Genomic DNA, 9340 nt, shown 5'->3' with positions numbered 1-9340 from the left:
CTGGCTTGTACCAATGCGTTTCATTAATTTTAATGAGTAACATACAGCGTAGCTAGTAAGTAAGAGTGTTAGACCTAATGACAGCCATTCTATCTGTATTAGCTATGGCGGCTAATTAACTTACCTAAATGTACGGTGTATAACTTGCTCACAACCTATGCTACCACATTCTGTGGTATGGTTATGATCTAAGTTAGCCTAACGTCAGACATGTCTAGCTCTAGGCAAATTCATGTATTATAGTGAGCGTGGTTAAATCATGCATCGTTATGAATACTCGCTATAAAAACAAAACTTTTGGTTGAGAACATAGACCGTAGAAGGTTGAGAACCAATAATGTATTATCAATGAACGGTAAAAGCCAAGGCTTTTATTTTCAGTGCATATTTACAATGACCTATCAACTATAAATCAAACCAAATATAAATTGGTGTAAAAACGAAGGAAATTAATCACAAACTATGTTTCAAGTGAACTGTTTGCATTTTCTGAAAGCCTCAAAAGACAGGAAATTTAATTGATCAGACCTAATGCTAACCTCAGCCTGCTATCAGCACAGATCTGTTATAGCCCTGTAGCTTATATTCAGTGTGTGCAGAACAAGACTCTCATTTATACCCAGTTATATGCAGAGAATTTACATGGCAGCATATTATTATTTAGATAAATTCAACAGATAGAAAATAAAAACTCCCAGCTCCCATTCCGACCCCCATTGGACTGACTACCTGGTTTCGACCCTCACTCACTCTGGCCCTCAGTCTGCCTGCTCTGCATTGCCCTGCCTGCCTGGTGTTCGACCATCCCCTGTGCTTCCACACTTTTATCCTGAATGAATACAGTAGGCATATATGAATGAGATCATAGCAATATATGCTCTGCAACATATACTTTAATGCAGGATCTATCTAATCGCACTGGTTTAAAAATGTTATGCTATGTATCCACACAGTTTGTGGGCAAGCTATGTTGAAAGAGTGATACAAGATATGTGGTCTCAAATAGGAAACATGGACATGTTGGAAATAAAGCATGTTTTAAAAAAGTGCAAAATAACTACACTCACCAAGCTCTTTATTAGTTATTTATTAGAGTTATTTTTAGACTTCTACTGCTGTAGCCTATCCACTTAGAGTTATGATGCATTGTGTGTTCAGAGATGCTCTTCTGCATACCACTGTTGTAATGTGTGGTTATTTACCCCTTCCTGTTAGCTTTGACCACCAGTCTGGCCATTCTCCTCTGACGTCTTTCATTAACAAGGCGTCTCTTTCTGTAGACCTGCTGCTCACTGGTTTGTTTGTTTTTTGGTTTTATTTTTTGCACCATTCTTTGCAAACCCTAGAGACTGTTGTGTGTGAAAATCCAAGGAGATCATACTCAAACCACCCTGTCTGCCACCAACAATCATTCAACGGTCAAAGTCACTTAGATCACATTTTTCCCCATTCTGATGGTTGATGTGAACATTAACTGAACACACAATTAGCTGATTAGATAATCACATTAATAGTTTAATAAAATAAAAATGTTCCTAATAAAGTGCTTGGTGAGTGTATATTGCATCTAACTTTAATATGCAAAATTGCCAATACACTTTTCAGTGGGTTACTTTTAAGACTAATTCTTTGAGAGGTTTGAATCTGAGGGGTAGAGGATCCAAGTGCAGATGCAGGGGTAACAGGAAAATATCAGGTTTAATGACACAAGTAGATGAGGGGCACACAGAGCGTAATCCGAGGCACAGGCAGGGTTCAAAAACCATGTAGTCAGTCCAAACAGGGCAGGGGTACAGAAATCGCAATCCGAAGAGACAGTCCAAAGAGCAGGCAGGGGTCATGAACAAAAACAAATCCGGAGCGGAGCAGATACAGGGCACAGGTACGGGGACCTAGAACCGAAACACAGAAAGACGAACTAGTCACAAAAAACTGAAAAGGACATGCTTAAATAGACTAACTGATTGACAGACAAAGAGAAACAGGTGAACTGAATGACAAGAGACTGGAAGGAAGTACATATTAAGGAGTGGGGAGGCGGAGACACAAAATGAAGCACAGGTGGAACAGATGAATGAGGGAATGAAACTGGAAACAGACTATGGTGGTCACAGAGGGACACAAGAGGCGAAAACGCTAGGGACTGAGACAGAAAATAAGGAAACAGGAAACACAGAAGCTGATAAAATCTTAAACTGCCCAGTGGTGAGCATGTTGTTAGAGGTACAGTAGACATGGCTGTAGCAGTCGTCAGAGATCTGTGCGGATGCCTTGATGGAGAGCAGGCTGATGTTAGCAATCAATTTAATTTCCTGTCTTTTGAGAAAATTTCACTTAAAACATTTTTGTGAGTGATATTGAGTATGATTGCATGGTTGCATTACTATATTTCCTTTAAGAAATAGTCTGGGTATATCTGACAATTAACAGAACACAAGGGTTAAACTGGCAACATATTGGTCGGTGGTTCGATCCCCGGTGTCGCCACAATAAGATCCACACAGCTGTTGGGCCCTTGAGCAAGGCCCTTAACCCTGCATTGTTCCAGGAGAGTATTGACTCCTGCTTAGTTTAATCAACTGTACGTCGCTCTGGATAAGAGCGTCTGCCAAATACCATTAATGTAATGTAATGTAATGTAAAAACTGAACAATTACAATATGGTTCCAGCAGTCGCATCCCTCCTTGGACCTGTGAATAGAAAAATGCCCGATCCCTTCGAACAGTGTAATAACTAGCCTCTGGGCATTACAGGATGAAAGAATTGTGAACTCATCAAGACTAATTAAATGTGTAAACCTACCGAGGACCAATGAAATCCATAATGATAATTTTGTGGTGATGCTGATGAGGGAGGTGCCATAAATGAATGGTTGTATTTGGAGTGATCCTCATCATATAGACCCTTATCCAACTCACAGTGCTGGGAGTAACTTAACTCAGGACACAGCTGATATTGAGATGGCAAAACTCCTTTCATACCTGCATTTCTGTGTTTTTAAGTGCTTCTGATTCTAAGGCTTTTACACATAAACCTGAAATGTCTACTAACTAAATGCGAGAAATGTGAATGCATTTGTTTGAGTTACTGTGTGTGTGTGTGCACATGTGTGCATTGACCTGTGTGTGTGTGTATGTGTGTGTGTGTGTGTGTGAGTGTGTGGGTGCAGTGTATATGCAGAGACAGTGATAGAATTCCATGACTTTAGCATTCTAAACATGAATTGCAGAGGGAGAGAGAGGACAAACAGGACACTCCTTTTCTCTGCTGCAAAAATAAAGGAAGAGGAATCGTGTGGGAGGGACTGAATCACAGGAGCACAAATACCCAGCTGACACTGCTCACCCCAGCAAACATGCACACACACATACACACACACAGTCTCCAAGCTGACAGACACAGACATGCTCACACAAACACACACACAGACGAATGCACACGCACACAGTCCACAAAAAGACAGACACACACATGCTCAGACAGACACACGCAGCCTCACTGTTGTGTACAGTACCATGGGAGGCAGGATCATTTATTTCACATCGCATCACTGTTGAAGAAAGCGAATGTGATAATCAGGCTGTAGCATCAGTACAGCAGCGCAGTACAGACAGTCTGTAGCTTCAGCAGGGCAGTACAGACAGCCTGTAGCTTCAGCAGCGCAGTACAGACAGCCTGTAGCTTCAGCAGAGCAGTACAGACAGCCTGTAGCTTCAGCAGCGCAGTACAGACAGCCTGAAGTTTCAACAAGGTAGTACAGACCACCTGTAGCTTCAGTAGGGCAGTACAGACAGCCAGCTGCTTCAGTTCAGCAGGGCAGTACAGACAGCTTGTAGCCTCAGTACAACAGGGCAGTTCAGACAGCTTGTAGCCTCAGTACAACAGGGCAGTACAGACAGCCAGCAGCCTCAGTACATTAGCGTAGTGCAGATGGCTCACCACATCTGCATTCTGCTATCAGTATTGTCATTACGGACAGGGTTTATTAGCTACTGTGCTGAGAGGGCTTTCTCTCATGTTTTAAGCCTAGCTGCTGTGCGTGTGTGCGTGTGTGTGTGTGTGTGTGTGTGTGTGTGTGTGTGTGTGAGGGTGAGAGAAGGAGAGTACACAATTTCAACAGTCCAATTTCCAGGGTATTAGTAGTGTATATATCAGTATTAGCACTGCGCAGTGCAGTGTGTAAACAGCGTGTAGGGCTTTTGCTAGCATTGTGCAGAGCAGAGGAATGTGCTGGCACTAGCACTGCAAAGTACAGCCGCAATGCAGGATTCCCTTTTCAATGTTAAACAAAAGCCTTTAATTAGTGGGAGAATTACGTACAGATATTGTGTTCCTGCTTCTCCCTCTATTCTGTTTAAACAGCGCTGTGCTTCTCCCACATGAACAGCATGAATCATGAGACGCAGCCTTGGAGAGCTGGGAGCAGCATGACAGCGGCCGACAGCCCACCCACCTGCAACATTCTGTGTGCGTGTGTGAGAGAGAGTGTGAGAGTGGGGGGCAGACACAGAGGGGGGGCAGGTATGGGGGAGCACAGTTAAAGAGAGAGGGTGTATTTTGTATTTGAAAAGAAATTTGAATCACATTGATGACCACAAAAAGGCAGCACATGTGAATCAAACAATTCACATTTTCAGCTTTTATTTAGGGGTATTTTATATACACTTTCATTTTACAGTGTAGAAATTGCAGCACTTTTTATACATAGCTGCCCCATTTCAGGACATTATGAGATTTTGAGCTTGAACGTCTTCATATTGTCATGTTTGTCACATATCCTTTGCATGCAATGACTGCTTGGAGTCTGTGCCCGGTAGATATCAGCAGGTGCTGAGTATGTTCTCTGGTGCTGCTCTCTCCCAGGCCTGTATGCAGCCATGCTGAGTGTGTTCTCTGGTGCTGCTCTCTCCCAGGCCTGTATGCAGCCATGCTGAGTGTGTTCTCTGGTGCAGCTCTCTCTCAGGCCTGTATGCAGCCATGCTGAGTATGTTCTCTGGTGCTGCTCTCTCCCAGGCCTGTATGCAGCCATGCTGAGTGTGTTCTCTAGTGCAGCTCTCTCCCAGGCCTGTATGCAGCCATGCTGAGTATGTTCTCTGGTGCTGCTCTCTCCCAGGCCTGTATGCAGCCATGCTGAGTGTGTTCTCTGGTGCAGCTCTCTCCCAGGCCTGTATGCAGCCATGCTGAGTGTGTTCTCTGGTGCTGCTCTCTCCCAGGCCTGTATGCAGCCATGCTGAGTATGTTCTCTGGTGCTGCTCTCTCCCAGGCCTGTATGCAGCCATGCTGAGTGTGTTCTCTAGTGCTGCTCTCTCCCAGGCCTGTATGCAGCCATGCTGAGTGTGTTCTCTAGTGCTGCTCTCTCCCAGGCCTGTATGCAGCCATGCTGAGTGTGTTCTCTGGTGCTGCTCTCTCCCAGGCCTGTATGCAGCCATGCTGAGTGTGTTCTCTGGTGCTGCTCTCTCCCAGGCCTGTATGCAGCCATGCTGAGTGTGTTCTCTAGTGCTGCTCTCTCCCAGGCCTGTATGCAGCCATGCTGAGTGTGTTCTCTGGTCCTGCTCTCTCCCAGGCCTGTATGCAGCCATGCTGAGTGTGTTCTCTGGTGCTGCTCTCTCCCAGGCCTGTATGCAGCCATGCTGAGTGTGTTCTCTGGTGCTGCTCTCTCCCAGGCCTGTATGCAGCCATGCTGAGTGTGTTCTCTGGTGCTGCTCTCTCCCAGGCCTGTATGCAGCCATGCTGAGTGTGTTCTCTAGTGCTGCTCTCTCCCAGGCCTGTATGCAGCCATGCTGAGTGTGTTCTCTGGTGCTGCTCTCTCCCAGGCCTGTATGCAGCCATGCTGAGTGTGTTCTCTAGTGCTGCTCTCTCAGGATATGAAATGCATGTTAAACCTGAGATGCATCTGTACATCCTGCTGCTGCCAGTTATATAATCAGTGAAGACAAGTGAGCCAGTACCTGTGACAGCCACATGCCCAAACCATGATACCCCCATCGCCATTGATTTTTGGCAGCCTTTTGGCCTCCAGGCTGTGCTCTTGCTATCAGTCTGATACAAGATGGTCTCTTCTGTCTGCAAGACCAGAACTCTTCAAGGTACTTCTTAGCAGTCTGTCACTAAACCATCCTGTATTTGTTGGATAACTAGTGATTTGCATCTTGTTGTGTAGCCACTAGCCATGGTAGTTCTGTCCATCTTCTGATACATCCACAGCTGCCTCCTGAATAGTTTTTCTGATCTGTCAAACAGGGGTTTGGGGGTTTCATTCATTATGGAACGAATTCAGTCATCAAATGTAGAGGTTGCCCTTGGTCTACCAGGTCCTTTGGCAAGCATAAGGTTTGGCCTACGTCTGGCTTTTTTTTCTTTTTTTTATTCCTTAGCCTCATATTTGCTTCCTTGTTATTCATTGGCAGAACACAGTTTCCCTTGTTTCCCAAAGACAAATAACAGACTCCAAGGGCAATCAAAAGGCTAGAATCAAGGTACAGTACTGAAATGTTGATCTCTTGAAATTGAAAACACATAGCCAGCTTGGCTGGTGACCCCACACCCACCAACACTCTGAGATATACACAGAGAGCACTTTATTAGGTATTTATTAGACTTATTTTCTAGATTTCTATTGCTGTAGCCTATCCACTTAGAGTTATGATGCGTTGTGTGTTCCGAGATGCTCTTTTGCATATCACTGTTGTAATGTGTGCTTATTTGCATTACTGTCACCTTCCTGTCAGCTTTGACCAGTCTGGCCATTCTTCTCTGATGTCTCTCATTAACAAAGCATTTCTGTCTGCTTTCTGTCTGTTGCACCATTCTTTGCCAACTCTTGAGACAAGTGTGTGTGAAAATCCCAGGAGATGAGCAGTTTCTGAAATACTCAAACCACTCTGTCTGCCACCAACAATCATTCCATGGTCAAAGTCACTAAGATCACATTTTTCCACATTCTGATGGTTGATGTGAACATTAACTGAAGCTCCTGAGCCGTATGTACATGATTGGCTGCTGACACGCAACTGGCTGAAATATGTAAAGTGTAAAATGATACTGTTTGCACAAATTGCACTACTACTGCCACAACATTACTATTCGTACCACATGACTAGAAGTATCTGCTACTGTTTGCCCATTTGCCTTTGTACTTTGCATACGTGTCTGTATGTGAATATAGGAGGCTAAATGGTTCAATTTCATTTTGTGAATATGTCCTTAGATTTTTTTTATTTTTATAAAAAATGCATAATTTTCTACGTCCAAAATAATTAATGAGTCACAAAAGCACTATTGATTTGCTAAAATACATCAAAATAATTATGTTTCACCGGTTTTTTAAATCAGAGAACACATAGCCTACACTGTTGCTGTAGGCTACATGTTCATATAATGTTGGACATTTAATAAAATTGTTTTTGTTCCATTAGCTGTTGAAATGTATAGCCATTCCAATAAATCATATCTGAACGAAAAGGAGAAAACGTGTGTGTGCGCACGCGTGCGCGCGCGTGTGTGTGTTTGTGTGTGTGTGTGTGTGTGTGCGTGCGAGACAGGCGTTAATACACGTTTTAAGTTTGGGGATCTCAGACACTGAGGCCATTCTGGCTCAGTTCAATGACCCTCTCTAAGGAAATCTCGTCGTTGTTAGATCCAAAATGGCCGACACATTGGCTAAATTGCGTAATAGTGTCACACTGAAGTTCCCTCTAGTATTTAACGTCACAGCATTGGATGAGAAAATAAAAGACATATCTGCCCTGACTCACAGGACTAAGCGAGCCCTGCACCAGCGCTCCCCCTCTCTCCAGTTGTAGGGACGGTGACGCTGAACCAGCCTAGCGGAGGCGCATTCAGTACTCTGCGGTGCAGTATGGCGGAGGGGGAGGCAGGTGCGGCACACGGAGTCCGGCGGGGAGGGAAGTGGACCTCAGGAATCAGCCTCGGGAATCCAAAATCCGAACCGAATCCAGGACCGGCTTGACTTCAGTTAATTTTATTTTGTGCTTCGCTGAATCAATTTGAAGACGGGCACTGTATTAGGTGAAGATGCTAATAATTCATGCTAATAATAAATATTGAAGGTTATGTATGCTTTGTGAATGAATTACAGGACGATCGTTAGATTCCTGTATGCAGTAAAATCCAGCATGTGTTTTGCGGTTGTAGCTGGTCAGCCAACATTTGGTTGAATATTTGGTTGAACATCTTTTAAAATATAAAATATGCTTGGCATTTGCTTTTAATGCGAATTGCACGATTGCTTAGGTTGTACTTGTTGGTTTCAGTCATTTTCGTTGTTTATCTGAGCATTCATTAATGAACTAGTTTATTTATTTATTTATTTGGTATGGGTTGCTTGAATGCGTGTATTTCAGAGCGCTCCTGCCTGCGTTTCCCGGGCACGCGGAACAGTGCGACAGAGCCGCATTGACAGCAAGAACCGAAAAAAAGAGAAGATTCCTGCGCCACGGAAAGGAAGATTTTTTGGAACATTTTTAATTACACGTTGTTCTTGACGGCGACACACGTCTTAAAGACGTATGAGTAATTGTCGTTTGGATTTCCCCGTCCTTTTTCTTTTTTCTTATCTGCAGCAAGAGCAGGCGAGGGAGCCACAGAAAATATGAACTGAACCCATATGCACCAATAATAATATTTTTTTAAATTCCGTTAATTTTCAAACGATGTAATCATCTGCGGGAGGCACGTTGACCATTTATGTGGAGAAAGTAAGCTACAAATAGCAGGTGGGAATTAAAAAGGAAGAGAGAGACTAAGATGAATTAGCTATCCATCTCTCTGTGGTTTTCTCTCTTTTCTTGTGTGAGAGACTGCAAGACTGGGAGAGAGGATAGGACAGAGGCAAAGAGAAGGAGACAGCCTGTGTTTGCCTGTCTCTGAATAAATAGACATAAGTGTGTAGGGCTGAGAGTAGGAAACGGAAGGACTGTAGAGTCTTCGTAGGAGTGGAGAGTAAAATACTAAAATACAGCTTCATTACACGGGATGCAGGTGCGAGGATGGTTCTGCTTACCAACGTGTGGCGGGTGTGAGAGTCAGATGGGGTAGGGCATCGGTTTTCTGTGATGATGGGCGAGTGTGGATGTTCTGTGTTTTATTGCGTAAGGAAGGCGGCGTTGGTCTGCTAATCTTGCGTTAGCATTAGCGCTGCATCTGGAGGCGCCTCTCGCACCCTCCTGTCACTGTGGGACAGCCGTCAGGCAGCTCTTTACCGTCCGGGAGAAACGCGAGTGTGCAGCTGACATTTTCAGCTCGCTCCATTCGTGAATCCGTTTCCCCGGCAAATTTTCACCAGATCAGCTGAAAGCATCCTGCTGCTAAGATGGAGGG

The sequence above is a fragment of the Conger conger genome, chromosome 10 (assembly GCF_963514075.1).
Source record: "Conger conger chromosome 10, fConCon1.1, whole genome shotgun sequence".
NCBI classification, from domain to species: Eukaryota; Metazoa; Chordata; class Actinopteri; order Anguilliformes; family Congridae; genus Conger; species Conger conger.
The sequence above is the reverse complement of the archived record's forward strand: the minus strand, read 5'-3'. Positions refer to the sequence as shown.